General features: G+C 39.4%; 1 long non-coding RNA gene across 23 annotated transcripts in view; it reads left to right on the forward strand.

Annotated features, from left to right (window-relative positions):
- Nucleotides 1-27,797, forward strand: part of LOC105483454 (uncharacterized) — a 379,659-nt gene that overhangs the window by 284,890 nt on the left and 66,972 nt on the right. For 19 of the 23 annotated variants that reach the window (XR_011620148.1, XR_011620149.1, XR_011620141.1 and 16 more), the window contains 2 exons: nucleotides 12,422-12,514; nucleotides 13,232-13,409. This is a non-coding gene — a long non-coding RNA (uncharacterized lncRNA). Of the gene's footprint in view, nucleotides 1-9,647; nucleotides 9,772-12,421; nucleotides 12,515-12,669; nucleotides 13,410-27,797 lie in introns of all 23 variants that reach the window. The other 4 variants (XR_011620144.1, XR_011620142.1, XR_011620134.1 and 1 more) reach the window with 4 other exon arrangements.

Raw genomic sequence — 27,797 nt, forward strand, 5'->3', positions numbered from 1 at the left:
CTCAAAAAAAAAAAAAAAAAAAAAAAAAAAAAAAAAAGGTGGGTAAATATGTGAGCAGAGTGGTTCAACTGCTACATTCTTAGGGCTAACACTGAAGGATTCTAACCTATGTGCTTACATCATAGCCTGGGAAAATGTAGTTTGGGGGTCTCCTTTTCAAGATCCTACCTCTCCATCCTACCTTTAAATTTGAGAATTCCCAGAGTTCCACCCCAAACCTTCTGCTCTTCTCTAGCACTGCTTTCTCTGTGGGTGATCTCACTCTTTCTTGGTTCTTGTTTTAACGTTTCTTCTCTGATATTAATATAGCTACTCCATCTTGCTTATGGTCGCTGTTTGCATGATATCTTTTTCCATCCTTTTGCTTGCATCCTATTTGTATCTTTGAATCTCAAGTGTGTTTTCTGTAGACAGCATAGAGTTGGACCTTGTTTTGTTTAATTCAATCCAATTATCTCCAACTTTCAAATGGATTTTGTAATTATTTATGTTTAATGGCATTATTGTTAAGGCTAGATTTACCTCTGCCACTTTGCTTTTGGCTTTCTACGCCTCAATTCGTTTTTGTTTCTGTTTCTCCTTTAATGCTTTCCTTTATGATTAATCAATATTTTCTAGTACAACATTTTAATTTATTTAATAATTTTTCATAAAGAATTATTTTCTTAGTGTTTGCTCTTGGGCTTATAATATACATCTTATCGAAATCTACTTCATATTTATACTGACTTAATTCCAGTGAAACATAGAAACTTTACTCCTATTATATAGCTCTATTTTCTCTCCATTTTATAATATTATTGTTCAATATATTCAATCTATATGCTATAAACCCAATGGTGCATTATAATAATTATTACTTTATATAATCTTATGTATTTTACAGAACGTAGAAGAAGGAGATCAAGTACATATTTATCGAGTTTATTATGTAGATCTTAACCATTTGTAATTCACTTCATTTCTTCCTATGGACTCAAGTCATCAGCTGGTGTTATTTCCCAAAGCTGCTTTGCTCACACCTACCTCCTTTCTGTTGTTGTTTTCAGATGTATTGCATTTTTATATACTGTAAGTTCAACAGTACAGTTATATGCACATTGTTTTCTATAAACACATTTCTTCTGAAATCAGTTAAGAGAAAAAGGGAGAAGGAATGTGCAGTTATTTACTATTCTTTTTTTTTTTTTTTTTTTTTTGAGACAGGGTCTCTGTCACCCAGGCTGGAGTGCAGTGGCATGATCTCAGCTCATTGCAACCTCAACCTGCCGGGTTCAAGTGATTCTCCTTCTTCAGCCTCCCGAGTAACTGGGATTACAGTCGTCAGCCACCATACTCAGCTAATTTTTTATTTTTTCATTTTTAGTAGAGATGAGGTTTCACCATGTGGGTCAGGCTGCTCTTGAACTCCTGACCTCAAGTGATCTGCCTGCCTAGGCCTCCCAAAGTGCTAGGATTACAAGTGTGAGACACCACACCCAGCCTACATTGACTTTTTAATTATTTTTTTTTTGTATGTGTGAGGTGAAGTTCATATAACATAAAGTTAAACATATCAAAGTGTAGAATTCAATATCATTTAGTGCATTCACAATATTATGCATCCACCGTCTTCTTTAGTTTTAAAACTTTTTTGGGCCCACATGGGGAAAGCCCGTCTCTACAAAACCACGAAATAGAAATGTTAGCCAGACGTGGTGGCAGGTGTCTGTAATCCCAGCTACTTGGGAGGCTGAGGCAGGAAAACTGCTTGAACCTGGGAGATGGAGGTTGCAGTGAGCCAAGATAGTGCCACTGCACTCCAGCCTGGGTGACAAAGCGAGACTCTGTCTCAAAAACAAACAAACAAAAACAAAAACACTATTTTAGCTGGCTGCAGTGGCATATCCCTGTAATTCCAGCACTTTGGGAAGCCAAGGTGGGAGGATTGCCTGAGCTCAGGAGTTTGAGAGCAGCCTGAGAAACTTAGTGAGACCCCATCTGTACAAAAAAATTAAAATATATTTTAAAAAATTTTCATCATTATGGTTTGTACTCATTAAGTAATCACTTCCCATACTCATCTTCTCCCATCCCCTAGTGATCACTAAACTGCTGTCTCTATAGATTTATCTATTCTGGATTTTTCATATAAAAGGAATATATAATATATGACCTTTGTCTGGTTTATTTCATTAGCATAATGTTGGCATGGTTCATTTGTGCTTTAGCACATGGCAGTACTTCTTTCCTTTTTATGGCTGAATGTATACTCATTGTATGCATGTACCATAATTTGTTTATGCATTTACCTATTGGACATTTGCATTGTTTACATTTCTATAATATCTTTTGGCCATAATGAATACTGCTGTTGTAAACATTTGTGTACAAGTTTCTGTGCAGATCAGTATTTTCATTTTTTGGATGTATACCTAGCAATAGATTTGTGGGTCATATGGTAATTCTATGTTTGGCTTTTTAAGAAACCACCAAACTCTTTTCCCTAGTAGCTGGACCATTTTACATTTTGACCAGCAATATACAAGGGTTCCTAATTCTCCACATCCTACCAACATTATTTTCTGTTTCTCTTTTATAGCCAACCTAGTGGATATAAAGTGGTATTCTCATTGTGGTTTTTATTTACATTTGTTTAATGACCAATGAGGTTTAATATCTTCTCATGTGTGTTTGGTTATTGGTATATCTTCTTTAGAGAAATATTTATTCAAGTCCTTTGCCCATTCTTTTTTCTTCTGAGATTGGGTCTCACTGTGTCACCCAGGCTGGAGTTCTGTGACATGACCATGGATTACTGCAGTGCAGGCTCAATATTCTGGGCTTAAGCAAACCTCCCACCTCAGCCTCTAGAGTTGCTGGGACTACAAGCACAAGCCACCATGCTTGCCTAATGTTTCTATTTTTTATTTTGTAGAGATGGGGTCTCATTATGTTGCCCAGACTGGTCTCTAACTCCCAGGCTCAAGTGATCCTCCCGCCTCGGCCTCCCAAATTGCTAAGACTACAGTGTGAGCCACTGCATCCAGCCCTTGGCTCATTTTTGAATTGGATTGTCTTTTTGTTTTTGAGTTGTAAGGGTTCTTTATGTATTCTAATTACTAAATAGACCCTTATCAGGTATATGATTTGCAAATATATTCTTCCACTTTGTAGATTGTCTTTTCACTTTCTTGGTAATGTCCTTTGATGCCCCAAAGTTTCTAATTTTTCTGAAGTCACATTTTTCTGTATTTTCTTTTGTCCATCATGCTTTTGATGTCAAATCTGAGAATCCGCTGCTGCCAAATGAGTTCATGAAGATGTGTCCCTAAGCTTTACAACTCTAGTAGCTTTGTATTCTTAGTTCTTATAATTAGTTTGTTGATCCATTGTTAATTTTCATATATAGTGAGATGGGGCCCAATTTCATTCTTTTACATGTAGTCAGTTGTCCTAGCACCATTTGTTGAAGAGACTATTCTTACCCCATTGGATGGTCTTGGTACCTTTGTTGAAAATCAATTGACCATAGATGTTTGGGTTTATTTCTGAACACTTAGTTTTTTTCCATTGGCCCATACATTTGTTGTCCTGCTGATACCATAGTGTTTTGATTACTGTAGCTCTGTAGTAAGTTTTGAAATCAGTACATGTGAGTTCTTCAACTTTTAAAATACTGTTTTTTCTACTTGGGGCTCCTCACATTTCCATATGAAATTGAGGATTGGCATTTCCATTCCTCCAAGACCACCATTGGAATTCTGATAGGGATGCATTGAATCTGTAGGTGACTTTGGAAAATATTGGTATCTTAACAACATTGAATCTTCCAATCCATTAACACGGAACATCTTTCCATTTAATCAGGTCTTCTTTAATTTTTTTTCAGCAATGTTTTGTAGTTTTATGTATATAAGTCTTTCACCTCCTTGGATAAATGTATTCCTGAGTATTTTATAGTTTTGCACACTATTGTCAAAAGGATTTTGTTTCCTTTTTAAATAGCTCATTTCCAGCATATAGAAACACAAGTGATTTTTCTGTATTAAGTATGTATACCACTACTTGCTCAGATTTTATTCTCCTGATATCTGTTAGTTCTTTATCCCCGGATTCTTTCAGCTCTTTGAAAATATTAATGCAGCTAATTTTCAGTCTTTTTCTGGTATGTTCAATGTTTGGGTTTCCTCATGGATGTTTCCTCTCATTTTTTCTTCTCTGTGAGCCATGCATTTCTGATTCCTTGTATGCTTTGTTCTTTTTGGTTGAAAACTGGACATTTTGAACATCGTGATGGGGTAACTCTTGGAGTCAGATTATCTTCCTTTTCCAGAAATTGCTGATGCTGTTTGTTGAGAAGTGTAGTCATGTTTGTTTAGTGACTTTCCTAAACTGTGTTGCAAAGACTATATCCCTTGTCAGGTGTGGCACTGATGTCTCTATTCTGTTATCTCAGCAGTCAACCAATGGCCTGGCAGAGACTTTCTTGGATATTTTAACTCAATAAAGAAAGAGTAAATAAGGTGTTTTGTTCTTTTAAATTCCCCCTGACAGATGTTGCCTGGAAGGCCATTTCAGTCCAAGGGAGCTGAAACAATGGCTAAATCCTGCATTAGTCCCTCAGTGATCCACCAGCCAGATCAAAACATATGACCCTTAAAAAAATTGCAACCCTGATCTTTGAAGCACATAGTTCTTATCTCCAACCTGGAAATAGAAGCCGCACCAGGAACACGAACTGTCATCCACACGGATACCAGTTGCCCCAGGGAACAAGAGATGGTAGCTGCTCCATCAAATGCTAAACTTTACCAAAATATATTACTTCTTCAAGCACTCCCCTGGACAGTGCAAGTGTTTAACCTGGCTCTAGATTTTAAAAATAGTTAATTCTGACAATTAACTCTTTCTCAATAGGTGTTTTTTTTTTTTTCCCCCCAGTGGAGGGACTGATTTTTGGAGCTTCCTACTTTGCCACCTATACAATGACATCCCTCTAAGTTGTCTTTTACACCTTTACTGCTGGTTCCTTGGTTTTTTGTGTGGATTCAAATTATTGACTGATGTCACTTGGTTTTCAGCCTACGAAAATTCTTGTAGCATTTCTTGTAAGGCAGGTCTTCTAACAACAAATTCCCTCAGATTTTGTTTATGTAGGAAAGTGTGTATTTTACCTTTCATTTTAAAATATAATTTGGCTGATTCTTGGTTGACAGTTTTTTTCCCTTCAGCATTTTAAATATATCATTTTATTGCCTTCTGGCCTCTTAATTGCTCTCTACCAAGATTTCCCTGTTTTTGACAACACTCTAGACATGAAATTCTCCATGCTGTGCTCCAAATGAAGTCAGTGCCCTCAGGCAGAGCTACAGTAACCTGCTTTTTCCCCGGGCTAAAACTCTATGCCACTGCCCAAGAGCTCAGGGTGGGAAGAGAAGCCTACTGCTAGAGTGACAAACCTACTCTATGAGCAGACATTAGGAAATGGTAGCGGTCTGTGGTTTTTCTAGCTTGACCCTCCTAATATGGGACTCTTGTCCTACCAGCAAACTGATCAAGAATGATTGGAGTGCAAAATTCTTGGTCTGCAACGTCTGGCCTATAAGTCAGCCATCTATCCCATTGGAGTTTTTTTTTGTTTGTGATGAGTGATTTGCCTTTTATTACTTGCAAGACATTCTCTTTCTCTTTGAGTTTCACATATTTTAGTATTATATGTCTGAGTGTGGTCTATTTGTATTTATTAAAATTGGAATTTGAGTTTCTTGGATAAGTAATTTTTTTTTCATCAAAGGTGGGAAGTTTTCAGTCATTTTTTTTTTTGGGTTTTTCTATCCTCTCTGCTTTTCTTCTGGTACTTCTATTACTTGTATGTTGATGTGTTTAATTGTGTACCACATTTCTCTGATATCATGCTCATTTTATTATTTTTTCTGTTTTTTTTATGTTGGGTAATCTGTATTATGTTCAGTTTGCTGATTCTTTCTTCTGCCAGCTAAAATCTACTTCTGAGCCCATGTAGTGTTTTTTTAAATTTTGTTATACTTAACTCCAGAATTTTATTTTGCTCTTTTTTAAAAAAATAAGTTCTGTCTCTTTATTGATATTCTTTATTGGGTAAGACATTGTCCTCATACCTTCCTTTAATTCTTTAAACATGTTCTCCTATAGTTCTGTGAACATATTTATAGTGGCTGCTTTGAAGTTTTTGTCTGCTAATTCCAACATCTAAGTTTCTTTAAAACAGTTACTTTTGACTGCTTTTTTTCTTTTAACATGAGTCACACTTTTCTCCTTCATTAAACGTCTTATACATTTTTTGTTGAAAACTGGACATATTAGATAATACATTGTAGCAACTCTGGATATTGATTCCAGCTCCTGTCCATCCCCCACCCCTCTGCACCTAAGGGGTTTATATTGCTGCTATTTTCCATGTCATTGATTTATTTGTTTAACGACTTAGTTAACTAATCCTATGAAGTATTTTTCCCTCTAGTGTGCAGCCTCTGACGTCCTTCCTCATATTATTTACTTTTTAAAAAACTTTTTGCTGAGTGATTTAGGATCATTCATGAATTGGCATGTAAGCCACTTATTGATCAAAAGTTACCCCCTTAGTAATTAAATTTTTGCCCTTTACCACTGGATGTATAAGTAACTTGGAGGCTGCTCTGACAGGTGAAGAAGTTTACACTTTTGCTTCCTGTCTACCCAGGAACTAGTTGCTTTGTTTTCCCCGCTCCATTCACTCCTAGGAGGGTGCAACTTTGGGCATACAGACAATCTTCCAGATTGTTAGGGATACATACGGTTTTATTTTTAAACATAGCTCTTGGGAGTTGCTTCTGGGTTAGAGTAGGTTACTATTCAGCCAGTGTTGAGTTGGAGGTTATCTTTAAGCCATAGTGTCAGTGCCGGCTTGCGTTTTTGTTTTGTTTGGGTTTTTTTTTTTTTGTTTTTTTTTTTTTGTTTTTTTTTTTTGGTGATGGATCTGTGCGCAGCATGGGAAATTTTTCAGATTTGCCTTATTTCCTATTCTGACGCTGCCAAGTAGGTACAACCAATCACTTATGTACAGCCTTTCCAACCCCCAAGGCTGACTGCTCCCAGGAGGACTCTTCCTAGTTGTTTCTTCCCATGAATTAGTCTATTAAACTTCTAATTGCTCTGTTGTTGTGCTTGTATTATGGAGCTATGAGCACTCTCTTAATTGCTCTCTACCAAGATTTCCCTGTTTTTGACAACACTCTAGACATGAAATTCTCCATGCTGTGCTCCAAATGAAGTCAGTCCCCTCAGGCAGAACTACAGTAACCTGCTTTTTCCCCTGGGCTAAAACTCTATGCCACTGCTCAAGAGCTCAGGGTGGGAAGAGAAGCCTACTGCTAGAGTGACAAACCTACTCTATGAGCAGACATTAGGAAATGGTAGTGGTCTGTGGTTTTTCTAGCTTGACCCTCCTAATATGGGACTCTTGTGCTACCAGCAAGTTGATCAAGAATGATTAGAGTGCAAAATTCTTGGCCTGCAACGTCCGGTCTATAACTTCTGTCCTTAAAGTGGGGGTTAGGTGGAAGGAGCACCAGTCCTCTCTGAATAGAGCTTCTGCAACGTGGAACTTGTGGGGGAGGATGGAAAACGTTAGCAGTCCACTCCTTCCCAGATGATTCCATAAGATGGACCTGGCAGAGAAGTGTCATGTCTCAAATGTCACAGACAATCACTATTCTTACTGAGATTTAGTAAATATACTTGAGTGAATATATCTCCAATTATTGTATGACCCTAGGACAATTTCCAGAAGCTTTAAATGATTTTTTAAAACTATAATTTTCTTTAATTAAATGGTTACTTAACTGGGGAGAAAGTCTGCAGGTCTCCCCCTTCCATCATGCCAGAAGTTGGTCTTCTGTCCTATCTTTTAAACGTCATCTATGAGCTCATGATGCCCATGTGCCTGTCTCTAGCCTAGCCTTTCACCTGGACACCAGACTTCCATATCTAGAAGACTACTTGTCATCAAGTAGTTTTGGTTTTTCTTCCTCAAAAATGTTTTCTTCAGGCCCTCTTTATCTCAGTAACTGAAACCACCATCTACCCGGTTAACCAACTCAGAAACCTGAGCATCAGCCTCAATGCCTCCCTCTTGTCAACCACATGTAATCCATCAGAAAGTGTCATTGGGTCTCTCAAACAGGTCTAGAAACTGCTCCATTTCTCTCCAGTTCCATGACTACTGACTCTGAATCATTCCCCTTCACTTGATCTATTAAAATAGACTTCTAATGGGCTCTCTGCTTTCACTCTCACTGCCCCTCCAATCTGTGCCTCACACAACCCCGAGTGATCACTGTATGTGTATTTCCCCTGCACGTATGCTTTAACCCTGGCTTCAGCCCTGTAGGAAATGGCTGCTCTTTACCTCTCCTTCCAATCTCATCTGAAGCCCCTCCCTTGACCTCTGTATTATAGTCACATGGTCCTCTTTGCTGGCCTGCTTTTCTTTGCCTGGAACACTGTCCTCCTCCCTTTGCATGGCTGGTATTCCTCCTCTTCTCTTCTTGTTTTAGCTTAAATGTCACCTCCTCTAAGATGCTTTCTAGGTGGCTTCTCCTCTGTTATTCTCTGTTGTTTCAGCCCATTCATTTCCTTTGCAATTCTTGACATGGTTTGTAATTATTAATTTGTTTAAAGATTTATTCTCTGCTGCTCCTACTAGATGGCAAACTCCAGGACAGCAAGAACCTCAAAGTTGTTTTGTTAAGAACCCTGAAATAAACACAAATAATAAGAGCTCCCACTTACCAAGCACTAAGTACGTGCCAGAAATGTTCTAAAATACATATGAATATATATGTATATGCATACACTTATTTACACAAATATATACACATATACACATGTATATACATTTATATATATACACATGTGCATATGCATGCAAAAAACCACACTAATTTAATCTTCACAACAGCCCTATGAGGTAGATAATTTTATTATCTTCATTTAACAGCTGATTAAACTAAAGCACTAGGAGGATGGGTGACCCATCCCAACGTCACACAGTGAGTGAGCTGTTAACCCAGGTTGCTCTAGGGTCTATGTTTTTAAGCATTTCAGCTGCTTCTCAGTACAGTAACAGGAACAAAGTAGGTACTCAGTCACTATTTGTAGAATAAATAAACAAGGGGTGAAACAAAATGGAGATGTTATCATCCCTAAGAGCAGTGTTGTCCAGCAGAGCTGTCTGAGATGATGGAAATGTTCTACATCTGTGCTATCCTATACAGCAGTCACGAGACACACATGGCTACTGAGCACTTGGGATGCAGGTAGTATGACTCAGAAAATGAATTATTTTGTTTAATTTTAATTAATTTAAATTGCCACATTGTGGTTACTGACAACTGTAGTAGACAGTGCAATCTAAGATTTTTGAGATGGTATCACTGTTGATGCCTTACGGTTGACAGACAGTCTTGATAAATTGAACTCCAAAGACTGACCACAGAATTCTCCTCTGCCTTTTTGTCCCCTAGTGTCCTCTCCCCGCTGTTCTTCAAACATCCTTTATCCTCACACTTTACTTCATTCCAGCCTGTAGAATCAAGCCTCCTTTCTCATATGTGGCTCCAAAGTGATTTTCCCCACTCTTTCAACAGTGCCCTAAACAGTCCCTCCAGAAGTACTGAAGTAGTCAACAAACATCTAGTGTCTACTTGGGATGGAACACTGGCTCAGGTCCTGGGGAGGAGTGGAGGGAGACACAAAGACAAGTAAGACAAGGTATCTGTCTAACGGTGAAGTGGGGGAGTTAGACTTACACATTAACTCATCGTAAGGGCTCAGTCAAAAGGATGGTGTTGGGGGAGGGCTGGGTGTCCAGGTCTGTAGCCTCAGAATTCAAAACTGGGGGTCTGGAGTGCCCACTTTGCAGAAATTGCTGTAAAATGGCACCAATTTTACTCACACTTGGACTAAAAGAATAAATGAAATCATAGCTTACTTTAAAAACTAGCTTATGACAGACATGAGACAGTCTTACTGACGTATAGAAAGAGACAACTGGCCTGGCTAGAGGAAGCTTATACTTTACTCCAAAGGCCACATAACTTTTTACAGAAAAAGAATCAAAGAAATAGTAAATAAAAATCAGACTGATTCGAATATTTAAAAAGAAGAAAAAAAATAGTGCACGTTAATCCTCCAATTCAGGGGCAATTACTATTCATATTCTCAACCATATGCAATAATTGGGGTAGTGAAAATGCATTTCTTTCCTCCCACCATTTGCATACTTGGAATCTCACTTACATTGCCTGTAGGTTAGAGAAAAAAGATGCTGCTTTGTTTGGATTTTGCTTTTGCTGTGGAATCCATTAGAAAGCAATGTGCTTTGTATGTCAAAGAGCAGAAAGGCCCCCACTTCCTCTTTTCAAAATGTTTTTAGCAGAAGTCAACTACTGTATTTACTCCATGCAGTTCTCCATTTGATTACTCAATGTGTGCTGAGAAAAGCAGTGATTTTTTTTTTTTTTTTAACCACAAAGGACTTTCTAACTTAGGATGAGTCTTATAGCATCATACCTTTGAAAGTGAAATTTTTAGTCAGTTATCTAAACGTCATTCTATAAGAAGCATTTAAACACATAGCAACACTCAGGTGATGTCTAAGTGCTTAAGTGCTTCATTTTTCATACAGATATATTATCAGTGCACAGGTAGAGTGACTGCGTCTTTGATTTCTCCAAACTTCCTCAAGTTTACTCTTTTCAATAAAAGTAGCTCCTTATGTGCAAAAATCAAATGAGATTTCACTTTGATGCCTAAGACTTTCCTTTTACATTACATCACAGATTAGAAAGAAAAAGAAAACCCAAACAGCAAAGAACTAGATCAACTGTTCCAGTCTACTCTAGACTGAAGAAAATAGCTCCTAAGACATTAACTCCCTGCTTGTGTGTTACTGCCACACTTTCCCAAAGTGTGTTCCTGAGAACACTAGCTCCATGGGTTGTAACACAAAGAAAGCATTCCATGGTGAATTCCATAAGCCCATTTGCTTGTGTAAAACAGTTGGGTTGTTTTCATAAACATTTTCAGCCTTCAGATGTACCCTCCACATCTCAATCCTCCTGCCAGATAAGAAGTCATAATGCAAGCATGTCTCGGATCAAAATTCTAGCACATGCACATATATTTAACAGCCATTAAGCACAATAAAACAGTAATGCATATACGTTCTTGTAAGCTCAGTTAAGTCCCACATTGTCTTTGGGATCTTGCATAAACCCCTGCAGAAAATGTTCACTTTGCCTAAGACAGAGACCATGACTCTGGTGGCTGGACCATGTCAAGTGATAAAGCCTTCCATGAAGTGGGAACGCAGGACTTTGAATAAAGAGATTAGGCTTTACTGATTTACACACTGTGTTTGTAAAAATGAGGGGCGGGGGGTGCTCTGCAATTATTCTAGCCTACAGCATAATTAGCCATCATCTATTTGAACAATAAAAAAGCATTTCTAATTTTCCTTGTGCAAATTAACAAAATCTATGGTCTTGATTATAATGGTGACATTCAAAATGTCTGAGTAACTACCTTTGCAGTTAGATTCTTGCTAAGGATGCTGCAAACGCTTTCTACATTTACCTACTGGGTAGGCTAATGGTACTTTACACATGCATGTGTCCATATGCAAAACGCTATCCTGTTTATATTAAATGCTAATTAAATTTAATCACCACATTGATCCTATAACACAGTCTTAGGTAAGTCTGGAAATCCTCTTGGGAATTCCAATAACCATAAACATGCCTAAGGCTCTGACAAGTCCTGCAAAAAGAAAAAGCACCTCGACTAAATCCAAAGGCTTTCATCTTATTTGGCCTTGGAAACCTCAGGACACATGCATCTGAGGAAAATAATGATTCTGTATTCAGACAGCAACCTACTAATCTAAACAATATTTCCAAAGTCAAGACAACTCCTTACATACGAATAAATGAACATTTCAATTCATAAATTACTCTCTTGTGACTTTAGTGTATGAGAATCTGTCCCTGTCTAACATGGTAAAATGAGTTTTTGAATCAGCAAAATTCAAGGTCACAGCAACCCCTCCTTGAGGGTGCAGTATAGTATCTACTAGAGGTGTGCTATGATAAAAAACAAAGTGTCTACCATTTAATTTACTCTTCTTAATAATATACAATGGAGATATTAGTGTCATCATTTTAAAACAGAGGAAATGGAATATTTTTTAAGAGACAGGGTCTTGGTCTGTCACCCAGGCTGGAGAGAAGTGGCATAATCATAGCTCACTGCAGCCTCAAACTCCTGGGTTCAAGTGATCCTCCCACCTCAGCCTCCTGAGTAGCTAAGAACTACAGGTGTGTGCCACCACACCCAGCTAATTTTTAATTATTTTTTGTAGACCTGCGATCTCACTATGTTGCCTAGGCTGCTCTGAAACTCCTGGCCTCAAGTGATTCCCCCTGCCTTGGCCTCCACAGTGCTGGAATTACAGGTATGAGCCATTGTACCCAGCCAGGAAATAAAATTGTTGAAAGACTAAACAAGTCTCTAAAATCATTGCACAATTAAGTAGCAGAATTAGAATTAGAATACAGAGTGGGCCTGTTTGAAAGCATCAACTATTAACCACCATGCCACACATTTCAGGAGCAGACCCCACACTTGTAACCAAGCACTGGAATTTGTCACTCCTGCAAGTCAAGACTTCACCTATGAACTAGCCGCCCTCTGCCACCCCAGCTCCATGGATGTGCAATCTCTACAGTTGCACAGCATCCCACGTTTGGTTTAGTACTTTGTTTTTGCTATCTTTAAATACTTAATAATTTTTAAACAAGAGGTCCCATGTTTTTATTTTGCACTGGGCTTCACAAATACAGTCAGTGCTATCCATAGTACCTAAGCTATAATTAATACAAAGCTTTAAAATGCATAGAGTTTAGCTGAAATTGCTGCCCAGTCTGAAGGAAAGTCCTAGAAGCTAATTTTGGAAGATGTTGTTCAGCCCTAAGTTATGAAAAAATGTTCTGCCCTTTTACAACTCTAGCAGGAAGAGCTAAGCCCCCAATATTCAGCCTATGATGTCCCTGGTGAGAGTCTTCAAAACTCCTGAGCAATAATGCAACAATTTCCCAGCCTCCAACATGTGACCTACTTCTACCTTATTAACTCCAATAAACTGACCAATTAAATGTTTTTGTGATCACAGAACTTGTAACTACATGGTTAAAGATGCTTCAGATATATCACATTCTTTCACATTGTGGCAGAAACTACTGGTTAAATAACTTAGCCATATGTATCTTCCTTGTCCACTCTGCACAAAAGAGACTGGAAAAAAGCTGGACAAAGCTGGACACTTGCTTCTTTCCCATCCTCCTTTGCAGGTAAGCATCACTGCGTGACTCAGTTCTGCCCAATGAGATGGGAAGGAAGTCTGGGATGGAAAAAGCTTTTATCTTTGTTAATAAAAAGGAGAATGCCTCTATAGGAAAAGATCTTTTTCAATACCACTCTGTTGCCCACTTCCTGCCTTGATGTTATTTGGAGCTACAGTGCCCATCTTGAGATAATGAGGTAAAACACATCACTATGAAAAACCAACAGCTGAATTTAGAGTAGACAGGATGGAAGGGACCTGGTGATATTGTGGAGCGACTGAACAAATGCTGTCGACTGCCTAGTTAACCCATTACTTGTTTAAATCTCTGATAGGCTATATTTTTAAAATTTTGCAACCACAGTTATTCATAGTCTAAGCATACAACTTTGAAAAATGTGATCCCTTTGACAAAATAACAAGCCTTCCATTACCTGCTACAGGTGACCCAGTTTTCTAGCTGTCGTGGGTAGCTCAGAACAGCCCTCTAAGGCACCTTGGCCCTCTTCTATGCTTTAAAACTCAACACCAAACTGTATTTATTCTTGTAGTACTGCCTGTGTCTTAACATGCATCCCAACGCCTGGCACAGAGCCTGGCACTGGCAACCTCTTGGGAAATTTGTTAAATGAACTGATAGTGTAGCATTCTGTCACTTTCCTCAGTGACAAAAGTCTCATTCTTTGAAAAATTTTCCTTTTGCAACTGAATTTAAAAATGAAATACCTACCACCTACCACTTAAAGTTTTGCTAGGTGATGGCTTACCAAAAAAAAAATAAATAAATAAAATAGAAAAAAAGGAAAAATACTCTTGTGTGATGATTGAGGAATAGTGAGCGGAAAACTGATTGGTTTCTACAAGGCATCATTGGTCTTGCCAATGGCCAGTAGGATGTGGTTGGTGTGGAGTGGAACAGAAGTCAAAAGCAAAGGCTATGGTGCCAAAATACTTGGGTTCAATTCCCAGCTCTGCCATTTACTCACTGGGTGCCTTCAGCAAGTTTTCTCTCCTCTCTGAACCTTGGTTTCCTTATACTAAAATGGGGAGAGTGTCTTAGAAAAGTTGTAGGAGGATTGAATACATGAGAGAATGAAAACCTGTAAAGTGCTTACCACGAGCATGATACTTAGTAAGTGTTCAATAGATTTTAGTTATTGCTTTTCATCTCAAGTGCTACCTGGGACTTACCTCTCAAAAATTTTCAGAGCATTGAACACATCTAATATCTATCTCAGAGAAGGCATACAATACATATTTAATAAAAATCAAATTAAAAACACAGTAGGTAACCATGGATCATCTCTAAATAGAGATGATCATTGTATCAGACCTACATAGTATGTTATAGCTTGCGGTCCAGAGTCTGATGGCCTAAATCTTCCTCACAGTCCAACTTTCAGTTAACCTCACAGCACCTCAGTTTCCTTAATCGAAAAAGAAGAATAATAATAGCATCTTCCCTATAGCGGCTTTAGAGAAGTGAGTGGGTTCTGCCTAATATCTGACACAACAAGTAGTCCATAAAGGTTGGCTCTTTTTAATCCATCCCACAGGAAGCTCTGATGTGCTATGCTGGGTAGAAAAGTATATTTTATAAAAATGTCCCTGTTTTGCTCTCTGAAACCCTGTTGAAACCTTTTGACATTCAGCTACATGTTAAGCACTAGGGCAGTCTTGGAGTTTTTCCGCCATCTGTGTAACTGAATCTTAACAAGTATATAACATATACACATCACCTCTCATGTAATAAAGCAAATTGTTCCACACAAAGGTAGCAGAGTTCTCATTTGCCAGCTCAGATCTAATTAGCTCTCTCAATACAATTTGCAAGTTGGATCCGGGCAAATCATTTGGGGAGCACTTGCTCTGGTGAGCTGAGAGGAACAGTAGGCCCATACTGCAGTTTGCCAGAGATACTGCATACGGTAGCAAAATTGTATCTGTTTCTTCCCCTATGAAATCCTAAAAGCATCTCTTCCCAGATGGCTGCAGCTACGGGCATCTTCCTTCCTTCCACAGTTAGAAGAGGATTGTGGGGGTTTAGTGACAAACTTTTATGGAGACTGGGGAGGCGAAAGGAAGCCGGTGCAAAAGAACATCTTACATGAGGGGAGAGACAGTCAACAGGCAGAACCAAGCTCTCACTGAGGTTCCGGTGGCACAGACAGAAAAATTTAAGAGAGGCCAAATGAACATCATTTGTGGGCAAGAGGTAGATCTCTTGCAGGTAGATGACAATGGTGTGTGGAGGAACTTTATTCTAGAACAACTAAGCATAAAGAAATAGTGGGAAGCAGAATCCCAACTCAGGGGAAAAGGATGTAAGAACATTTATTACATTTGCCTACCCAGTGTTCATGCTGTCCCTGTTTTGATAGTGAAACTTCGGTGTCCCTTGGGGAATCTTCTAGGTTATGTGTTTAAGGTGTTGCAGAAACCGTTCCCTTGACTGGTGGGGGTGGGAGGGACAAATGACCCGGGTCCAGCCAGAGGGAATTTTTGGAGCTTTTGCTGAAATAATTTAGAAAGTCACTTTCATTCTCTGTGGAAGCTAAGCTGGCAGGATATGACCCCAGGGCTGCTGGGGACATCCCAAAAGGAATCTGCTTGAGAATGAAACCAATTGCAGAGGAAGGAGTGAAGAGGTGAAAAGAGGCAGGTCGGTTGGATCAGTGTTCAGGAGTCTGCATCCAGCCAGCCATGCATCCCCTGGACTTTTCAGTCACAAGGCTGGTAAATTCCCTTTTTGCCAAACCCAGTTGAAGTTAGTTTCTGTCACTTGCAAGTGAAACATAATCTGACTCATCACTGAGGTAAAGGGGAAGACATACCTATTTATAGGATGTGACAATTTTTGCTCAACCAAGTCTTTAATGGGATCTCTGTCTTGGTCTACAGCGACCATATTTTCCCAACCATTTCCCTACAGAATCAGAATATCTGCTCGAACAGAATTTTACTAATAGAATGATGGAACAGAATGTTTGAAAATCAGAACTATTCTGAAAATCCGGGACATGTGAAGGAAACACACATCCTGAGAGTCATAATCACACAGTCTCATTACCCGAGTGAACTCCTGAGGCATGCATTTCAAACTCACATTTCTCCATTTAGTAATTGGGCTAAAAATATCTTGCTGATACTCTCTGGCTACAGAGTGAAACACACTGCTCAAGGAGCCCTTGCCCCACCTCTAAGCTAGGTAGCCAATGTTTGGACCCTGCAAAGAGTCCCAGGCGTACAATTCAGCCCTCCTGCCATCTTGGCTATTTAGGAGTGACTCAGCTCAGTAACTTGGTTCCTCAGAATCTCAATAATCACTTGACCCTGTAGAGGTGACACGCTGTGCCTTGCTATGCCTTAGAAAGGTACTCGTAAGCAGCGCAAAGCCACATTTGTTCACTGCCATCCTGTGGTCTATATATTGTACATGACCACTTCAGAGATGATCCATCTTCATTTCTTATGGGTAGGCAGTTGGCAAGGGGAGCATAATACTTTAGCTTCTGGTATAACTGATGGAATCATTATTATTATTATTATTATTATTATTATTTTGGAGATGGAGCCTTGCTCAGTTGCCCAGGCTGGAGTAAAGTGGCATGATCTCGGCTCACTGCAACCTCTGCCTCCTGGGTTCACGTGATTCTCCAGCCTGAGCCTCCCAAGAAGCTGGGATTACAGGTGCCCACCACCACACCTGGCTAATTTTTGTATTTTTAGTAGAGACAGGGTTTCACCATGTTGGCCAGGTTGTTCTTGAACTCCTGACCTCAGGCGATCAACTCGCCTCAGCCTCCCAAAGTGCTGAGATTACAGGCATGAGCCACCATGCCTGGCCATTATCTTGCTTTTGTAATCAACAGGACAATTGCTGGATTAAGCACTTACTATGTACCAGGCACCATGCTAAACATTTTACATTTACCAGTTAAATATTCATAACACCCCATGACATAGAATCTACTGATGTCTCCAATTTACACCTGAGGAAACCAAGACTCAGAGTAGCTGAGCAAAATTTACACACTAACAAATATTGGAGCCAGAGCTATATTCTAGAGTCATCCCCTTTTCCTCCCATAGATCACGTTCTTAATGTTTCCTACTATATGTTCAGACTCTTAAAAGAAGTTTGCTATTTTTACTTTGGAACATATATTTTTCACATCAAAAAAAAATTTCCCTGCTTTTCCTGAGCTGTAGAATTTTTATTTTTATAACGAGAACTTTTAATAAGAAATTTTGGAAGTAACTGATTAGGCCCAAGCATAGCAGGAGTACATAACATAATACTTACTTGGTGCCTTTCCTGTGCCTGGCACTGTGCTGGGCTTTGGGAATACAGCAGAAAACAAGGTGTCTGACCTCATAAGCAGCACAGATAGAGAAGCAATGACAAACACAGGCCAATTGTATTCTAGGGGAAACCGAGGATTAGAAAGTCAGATGCTTTCATTCTGGTATCTGCTTGCTGTAAAGCCACTTGGTGACAGACACTTGGCAGAATTGTTTGCCCTTTGGGACCTCCATTTTCTAATCAACCAGGGTAAGCTAGATGATCTCCAGACCCCCCTCCAGCAATGCAATTTGTTGAGTCACAGATTCTCTTCCTGGGTTCTTCAAGAGTAAGTTATGTAGGTCAATACATACTAGAGTATAGTTGTCAAACATAGTAAATATCAGAAAAACCTGGGAGCCTGTTAAAAACAAAAACCTCCAGACCCATAACCAGAGAGCTGGATCCAGAAACTCTGGGATGGGGCCAAAAACCTGCATTTTTAGTAAGTCTTGCAAGAGATTCCGATGCACCAATTCTGGTTTGAAACCCTAGTATTCAAAGCAATGACAGCACAAGGGACTTTATCAGAAATGCAGAACTGGGGTCCTGTCCCAGATCCACTGAATCAGAATCTGCATTTTACTTTCTTTCTGTATGGATGCTAAGCTGGTAGTGTATGTGCCCAGGGCTGCTGAGGACACTCTATGGGAACGATGCTCATGTGCACTGAAATGTCCTTAGAAAGGTCCCAACCTGGTCAATTTCAATACCATGATCAACACTGATACCAAAGAAACTATACTACTCCTTATCTTTTAGTCATTAGTTTAGCTTTTCTGATGGGAGGCTTTTTGAACCAGGAGAAATGTGCAACTGCTCCTCTTGAAAGCATGGTCTGGAACAGTGTTTTTCAAATTACATTTGGCAGAGCCTTAGGCTTCAGTCTTGCAGGGCCACCTGGGGATAGGGATTGTGTGAGGCAGCCTGGACTGAGCTGGCCTCCAGGCTACAAACTCTACTTCAAACAGAACTGCTCCACTTTGATCAGTTTTAGAAATTGGGATTACAGTTTGATTCCCTTTGAAAAGAGAGTTTTGCTGCTTTAACATTTTTCTCAATCAGCATGGTGCTCCACAGGCTCCATCAATGCCATTGGTACCTTTCCCATATAAGCCAAGAGATGGGCTTAGGGAATGAACCTGATTCCCTTTTCCTCTGTGCTTCCCTTGGGGACAGAGATGTGACCTTCAAAATGTCAAAACCCACTCCTGTTCCCAGGAGGACTGTTAAGTTACTCTCCCTATTCTATTTTAATGTTCAATGACCAAGGCAGATGCTAATGTGGAAAATTCTGAATTTGCCTCATTTACCATTCCTAGTTTGTCCCCTAACAAAAGTTCCATATATCTTTTCTTATAAACCAAAAAGTTCCCACCAGTCATTGGAACTTTGATATTTAAGGTAAAAAGCAGTAGTCTGGATCTTTCTTTTTAAACCAAGTGTTTTGGGGATATCTTCAGGGATTAGTATTGCTTGGTGCATCTAGATTTAGAGGCTCAGAATTAACCTAAGTGAGAAAGTGCAAGAGACCCACTGGAATCTTGGGAGTAGGATCCAGGTATCAGCACTTTATTTCAAGGTCTCTAGATGATTCCAATGTGTAAATGAGATTGAGAGCCATTGCCCAGTAGACTAGATTTGGAAGCACTGGAAATTGAGTCCTGCAAGACACATGCTCACCAGTCCTCCTCCTTCCTGTCTTGGTCCCCTCTCTCCTGCGTCAGGGGACCATTTATTCATTCACTCACTCATACATTCATTCACTCAACAGTTACTTAATAGTCATCTGCTACGTCCCGATTTGGCACTAGGAATTAGAAATTCAGAAGTCTTGTCCTTGTGGAACTAACAGTACTACCAACAAAATGATAATTTTTAAAAAGGTTTTAGGTATAAAAAAGTATAGCTAGGCCGGGCGCGGTGGCTCACACTTGTAATCCCAGCACTTTGGGAGGCCGAAGTGGGCGGATCACAAGGTCAGGAGATCGAGACCACGGTGAAACCCCATCTCTACTAAAACTACAAAAAGTTAGCCAGGCGCAGTGGCAGGCACCTGTAGTCCCAGCTACTCAGGAGGCTGAGGCAGGAGAATGGCGTGAACCCGTGAACCCGGGAGGCGGAGCTTGCAGTGAGCCGAGATCGCACCACTGTACTCCAGCCTGGAGGACAGAGCGAGACTCCATCTCAAAAAAAAAAAGTATAGCTATAGGCTGGGTGCGGTGGCTCACGCCTGTAATCCCAGCACTTTGGGAGGCTGAGACGTGCGGATCACAAGGTCAGGAGATCGAGACCATCCTGGTTAATGTGGTGAAACCCCGTCTCTACTAAAAAAAAAAAAAAAAAAAAAATTAGCTAGGCATGGTGGCGGGCACCTGCAGTCCCAGCTACTTGGGAGACTGAGGCAGGAGAATGGCGTGAACCCGGGAGGTGGAGCTTGCAGTGAGCCAAGATCACACCACTGCACTCCAGCCTGGGTGACAGAGCAAGACTCCATCTCAAAAAAAAAAAAAAAAAAAAAAAATTGTAGCTATAAGGAAGGCACAACAGGGGTGTCAGTATAGTATGCAGACATAGCCTCTCTAAGAAGGTGGTATCTGGGTTTGAAGTTGACACCCAAATTCTAAGACAGGAGGAGCTACAGGAAGATCTGGGGGAGCAAAATCTTAAACAGTAAGAGTAATAAGTGCAAATGTCCCCAAATAGAAATGAGCCTTGTATAGTCAAAGGACAGATAGAAAGGTCAGGGTGGCTGGAGCAAAGGGAATGAGTGAGGAGTAAAGCACAGAAGGAAATGACATCCTGTGGTAGCTGAGAACCAGATTGCATAGGTCTTTACAGACCATAAAAAAGACAGTGGAAGTGATAATGTCTCAAATAACTTTAACAGTGGGAAAATATCTACTGAAAGACCGTACCAGTCACATGAATCATGGCCTATATTCTAATGCAATGGTTTTCAGTTACATTTCACTTGAGTTTTTGGAGGGGGAGGAGCAGTTGGTACTGTTCTTGGGGACACACATGAGAATTGCCTGGAAGAGGAGTTTTTTCAAGTTGTATGGCACCCACATCACCCATCTTCCCCATAGACGTGATTTTTTTTCACACTGCCCTAGTGGTGGGACCGCTACCCATATTGAGCTACTCCTCACAGGAGTGGGAGATATCCACTGGCATCCAAAACCAACCATATTCATGCTTAGGATTTTCATTCACCCTAAACTGCAGTCCACTTCATTCACTCTAAGCTTTAGACATCTGTACTCTCTGAATCTCTCTACCAGGAGGTCCCACAGCACCTCAAACACAACAAGACCAAAACTCAACTTATCTTTATCCATAAAATGGCTAGTTTCTCCTCCTATAATCTTCTATGTTGGTATCAATATGACTCCAAATTAGCAAGTAGTGGATGTTCACTACATAACTGTCACATGAACAAATGAATCAACTTCTGGACCCAAGAGAGAGGAGACTAAGATAGGAAGGAGGAGGGCTGGCAAACATGTGTCTTACAGGACTGCATTTTCAGTGCTCCCAGATCTAGTTCACTGGGCATTGGCCCTCAACCTCAGCAGCACATTGGAATCACCTAGGGACCTTGAAATAAATATTGATGCCTGGGTCCCACTCCCAGATATTCCCATGCAATTTGTTGGGGTGTGGTCAAGGCATCATGATTTTTCAGAGCTCCCCAGTTGATTATCATGTGCATCCCAGTTAAGACCCACTTATTAGTTGTTACTAAAGCTGAAGTAATCTTTTTCCTGGGCCTCTTGCATCTTCTTTCTTAATTGAATTCAGTGACACTCTAAATCTAGAGCTACCAAACAATGCTAGTCACTAAAGATAGCCCTAAAATTCTTGGTCTAAAGAAAGATCCAGATTGTTGATATTACCTTAACTATTAAAATCCCCATTGACTGATGGGAGCACTTTGATTGATAAGAAAAGGCACATGGGGCTTAGGAGACCAACTAGCATGGTATATGAACTCTCCCTTATCGCCTTCCTCACACTTTCTAAATTTTCACAAAAGTCTCCCTCACTACATTCAGTCTTCGAATAGAAACATAGTTTATCTTTGTAAAATCAATCAAATTCACCAAATATTCCCTCCTTTGCTGTCATTATTGTCATTTTTATCTTAGCAGGCTGCAAATATCCTATGAGCACAAACCAATACTGCTTTTTTATCTGTTAAAAAGAAGGATCAAAATTACTGCGCCATGCCTGCTAAGCACCTGCAGGCCTTGGAATCACATAGGCTGGAGTTCAAATCTCAGCTCTACTATGATTTAATTGGACTGGAGGGAATCGCTTAGTCTCTGTTTCCTCATCTGTAAAATAAGCATAGTGATAGCCCCTATCTCACAGAGATTTAATGAAAATGAAAAAACAAATATTCCTGTTTTCTATTGAGGCATAAAAATTACCCCAACATTTAGTGGCTTAAAACAATTGATACTATCTTGTATGGTTCTGGGAGTGGATAGGCTCAGCTAGATAGTTCTCCCTTAGAATCCCTTTACATGGTTGCAGGCAGTTGGCATTTAAGACTAGATCATCTGTTGGCTTCTTCACTTCACTTATGTCTGCTGCCTGGGCTGGGATAGCTAGAATAGTTGATGGTGTCTAGTTAGTTTTCTCTATTCTCTTGTGGCTACCTTGGGCTTCCTCACAGAATGGTGGGTTCAAGGTTGCTGACTTCTCACATGGCAGCTGGCTTTTCTCTGAATGAGTGTTCCAAGAGACAGGAAGTAGAAGCTGCTAGTCTGTTAAGCCCTGGAAACAGTCACAGCATCACTTCCTCCATATCCTCCTGCTCACTGCTGTTACAGTGCTCAACTGGCTGCAAGGGGAAAGGTCAGAGACTCATCTCTCAATGGCACAAATGTTGATAAATTTCTGGCCATGTTTTGTCCGCCACAATGTATAAAGCCTACGGTGCAATGTCTGGCACATCTTAAGATACAGTATTTCAAACAGAATCTATTACAATAGTAACTAAATATTATCCTAATCACCTTATACTAATGTCCCTTAATATTTTTATGAACATAATGGAATATAGTATCAGCAACTGTGGGGAGGAGGGGACAGGAAAGAGTGACGATTGTAATCATTGAAAAGAAACATTTACCTCCTTGCCTGAGACACTGAGTCACTCTCAATTTGTTGGGCACCATGGGACTGTAGGAAGTTGCTGTCATAATCCTTCCAATGCAATCATCGTGAGGTCACATAGAAGAAGGGGCAGGCAGGGAGACCCATCTCATTGCCAATGCAGGATGTGCTGAGTGCTTTTGTGTAAAAGGTGGCACCAACAGGAAACAGGATGTGCCAATGTGACAGTGAGTCACTGAGTGAAATCATAGCTTCTAAGGTTCTGATGCCTGCTGGGCTAGGAGCAATGAGATTGGCCCAGGGTCCTATCCCCTCTATGGAGAAATCAAGGAAGTTTAGTCTCAGGACTTATATTCGGAGAGGAGAGAACTTGCTGTTTCAACTACTTTCATCATATAAGAGCATTGAATTAGTCCCTTTTCACGCTGCTGTGAAGAACTGCCTGAAACTGGGCAATTTATGATGGAATGAGGCTTAATTAACTAACAGTTCTGCATGGCTAGGGAGGCCTCAGGAAATTTACAATCATGGCAGAAGGGGAAGCAAACATGTCCCTCTTCACATGGCAGCAGGAGATAGTAGTGCAGAGTGAAGTGGGGGAAAATCCTCTGTAAAATTATCAGATCTCCTGAGAATTCACTATCATGAGAACAGCAGGTGGGAACCACCCCCAAGATCTAATCAACTCCCACAAAGTCCCTCCCCCAACACATGGGGATTGCAACTCAGATCGCAATTCAAGATGAGAGTTGGGTGGGGACACAGAGCCAGACCATATCAAGTATTATACTGGATTCTTTTTAGGGCAAAGATGATCCACTATTTTTCTTGAAATGTATTATGAGAAAAAAAGCAAAATGAGCCAAGCTAAGCAAGTAATATATTAGACTTAAAGATAATTCTTTGTGATGACCAAGTTGGGTTTGTCCCAAGTATGTCAGGTTAATAGACATTAGAAAATCTAATTGTTATAATTCACCACATTAATATACTGTAATAGTCTCTAAAGGTGACCTTTGGCATCACATCCCTAGAAGTTCCTCCCTCACTGAATATGGGCTGGCCTGTGACTTCTGTAACCAATTGAACATGGCAGAAGAGAAGCTGTGCCTATTCCAGAAACATGCCTCAAGAAGGCTTGGCAGTCTTACTTTTGCACTTTGGGATCCCTTAGCCACCATGTAAGAAGTTCACCTATCCAACTGGGAAGACCTTGTAGAGACCACATAGAGAGAATGAGGCCTGAGACTACAAGGAAAGGACAGCCTCACTCATTTCATTACACCAGCTATACTGAGACTTCTAGCCATCCCTACCTAGGCACAAGACATGTAATGGGCCATCTTGGACAGTCCCACATCCAGATTAAACTCCCAGATGTTTGCAGCCCCAGACACTGTCTCACTGCAATGGCAAGAGAGCACCCAAACAAAAACAAAAGAGTCATCTTGCTGACCCCTCTCACCCACAGATTTGTGAAAGATAATACAAATGGTAGTTATTTCAATCCACTCACTACTTGCATAGTTTGTTATAAAACAATGGACAATGATAACATATTAAAAGAAAAAAATGTAATAGGTTATCTTTAAGCTTACAGAGAACAGATAACCCATGTGGAAAAAAATCTACGTTTATTCATGATTTAAAAAAATTCTGAAGCAAAACTTGGGATCAGAGAGTTAATTTCCTTAATCTGATAAAAGGAATCTACAAAAAATTCACAATACCCATTATAATTGATAGCAAATCCCCATTTTCAGATAAAGACAAAAATGCCCACTATTACCACTTTTTTATCAGAATTATACTGCAGTTTCCAGTCAGTACAGTGAGGCAAAGAAAATAAAAAGCATAAAGATTAGAAAGGAAAAACCAGAATTGTCATATTAAAATATTATTTTATACGTATGAAATCCCAAAGAAACCTCAGATACATTATTTTGATTAAGATATAAAATCTGGATAGAAAATCAATACACAAAAATCAGTTATAGTACTATATACTAGAAACCAGAAAATAAACAATTAAAAAGACAGCATTCATAATAGTATCAAAAATATGTAAGAATAAGTCTAACAAAAGAGTTGCAAGACTTGAGTAAAATTATAAAATGTTATTAATAGGTATTAAAGAATACCTAGATAAATGATCATAGATTGGGAGCCTCAATATCATAAATATATAAATTGTCCTCTGAAGAAATCACAATGAAATTCCCCAATTTTTTTGCACCCAATAAGCTGATTCTAAAATGTATATGGAGTTTCAAAGGATAAATAAGAGGCGAGAATACCATGAGGGGACATCTACCAGGTATCAAGAGTGACTATTAAGTTAGAATTAACTGCGGTCAGAGATAGTCCAAAATGTCAGTGGAACATTGCCAGTTCAGAAACAGACCTGTGTTATAGCCATTTGCTGTATGGCAGCAGTTACATGGCAGTTTGGTAGGGAAAGGACAGACTTTAATAAATATTGCCAGGAAAATTCAGTATTCATGTACTTTTTAAAAGAGAAAAAATCACACATCTATTTTACACAATATAAAAAAAGATTTTCACCAATTTTATTTTTCAAAAGATGAGAAAAAAATTACACCTGTTTCACACAATATACAAAATAATCCAACTTGTTTAGAATAGGAGAGGATAATAGGAGAGGATATCGAACTTAGAAAGTAATATAGAGAAACATTTTCATAAGTGAAAAGTAGTAAAGAATGTCCTAAAACCCAAAAATGTTGACTCTAAGGAAAAGTTTACAGATTTTACTACATTTTCAAAAAACTGATCACCAGAAAGATACTATTAAAAGATTGAAAAGATGAGCCATCGATTGGGAGAAGATATCTGAAACCTGTAAAACCAACAAAGGGCTCCTTTTGAGAAGATATGAAGAACTCTTCTAACTCACAAGAGGGACAACACAATAGAAAAATGTCTGCAACAGACTCCAGTATCTTCCTCTATAAAAGAGGAAACTCAAATGACCAATACATGCTGTATGTGAAAAGGTGCTCAACCTCATTATGAATCTGGAATATGTATATGAAAACAAATATGAAATACTCTTGCTTATCTAATAGTTGACAAATCACTTTCAATTGAAAATACCAAATGTTGAGAGAACGCAAAATATTGGGAACCCTCATACACAGCTGGTGTAAATGTTACTTTTTTTGTTATCTACTCAAGCTGAAGACAACTTATCCTCCATGATTTCAATCTCGGGGATATACTTTAAAAAAATGGGTACACACATGCCCCAGGATTATTGTAGCCTGTAATTGTGCAAATCTGGGATACCCATCCTGCATAGAATGGAAAAACTATGGCATATTCATACAATGGTATGCTATGCAATAATGAAAATGAACAAGCTACATAGATAAGTTTAACAAACATATATTGAACCAAAGAAGCCAGACACAAAAATATGAATCCATATCCATAAAAGTTAAAAAATGAGCATTGTGGGGGATTCATTTATAAGCGGTAAAGTTAAAAAGGAAACAAGGAAATCACAATGATAGTCCCTCCAGAAGAACAGGAGGGAGTTTTGATGGAGAGAAGCTCATGGACTGCTGGCCATTATATTGGTATTTATTTTTATAATTATTTCCACTAACTACAAAATGTATGTATATATACTTTTCCTGTGTGTTTGTTGTATTTTATAATAAATGAAACAAAAATAGTACAAAATCAAGGATGTGTACACAAATATTTAGTTATAAAGTATTAACTATAACTATGTCTATTATAGGGGGAAACTCCAAACTTTGAATCACTGCTTTGGATTATGTAAAAGAATGAATCAAATACTTCACTGCACACAGAAGAGAGTTTACACAGCCTCTAGAAATTGTAGAATATTTCATGGCTTCTAAAGATAATTGAGATATATATTTAGGTGGGAGATGATGTTTATCATACATTATGCACAGATATTTCAATGTTTTAAAACAAACTTTGAATGCTAATACATGAAAAACAATTGGGAGAAACACATTATAATGTTAACTATGATTCTATTTGGGTGGTGACTTTATGAGCAATTTTTGTTTTCTTTGTTTTGCTCATTTGTATAGTTTTCATTTTGAGCAATGAATATGGATTACTTTTGAAGGAAATAAAAGGAGACAATATATTCTATTGGGAAACAATAATGAAAAAAGAACCTAGAGATCTCAAAATGGAAATAAGAAATGTGGTATTCGTTAATATGTGTATTTGGAAAACACCTGGAATCCTACCAGCTGCGATGAGCCCATTTGAATATAACTTTTCCCTACGAGTGGCCACCCACTTGGTTCTCCTTTCCCAGCAGGCGTAGCTCTGATAGTGAAATCAAATTCTGGCTGTCTGCTTTGGAAGTAAGTAGGGCAGTGGGGTGGGGGAAGGTGAAGGGATCCTCTGAGAACAGCCTGCTCCTAATTGAAAGGAAGTGAAAATCCTCCACATGTTGCAGGGAGAACTGGTAGATCATCCCTCAGTTCTCCTCCATCTGTTCTGCTGCCTCTTATAGAAACCAAGACAGGAAAAATGAAATGTACCTAACACAGGAAATGAGGGTAGTCATTTGAATGATACAGTATCAGAACCCTGGAAAGTGTTTTGGGCAAGGTGGGCAGTGAAACAAAAGGCACCAATCATAGTGCTCAGATCTGATCTCACACTGGGAAAAAGTAGGTACCTAAAGACCCCAAACGATGGAGAGTGGGGAGGACTCCAGAGTCAGCGCACTCACATTCCCAACAGCCAGGTGGGTTTAACCGCTGCATACCTGTTAGCTCCTCAGGGTGGAATTTCCCAGCTGCTGAGCCATGGCACGCTGGTTTTCCCTATGCTACTGATCCCATCAGCCCTAGAGGTAATGGCCTCACCTCCGGGCCAGCAGTTCTGACAGCAGGCACT

Source organism: Macaca nemestrina, chromosome 2 (genome assembly GCF_043159975.1).
Source record: "Macaca nemestrina isolate mMacNem1 chromosome 2, mMacNem.hap1, whole genome shotgun sequence".
In the NCBI taxonomy this organism is placed as follows: domain Eukaryota; kingdom Metazoa; phylum Chordata; class Mammalia; order Primates; family Cercopithecidae; genus Macaca; species Macaca nemestrina.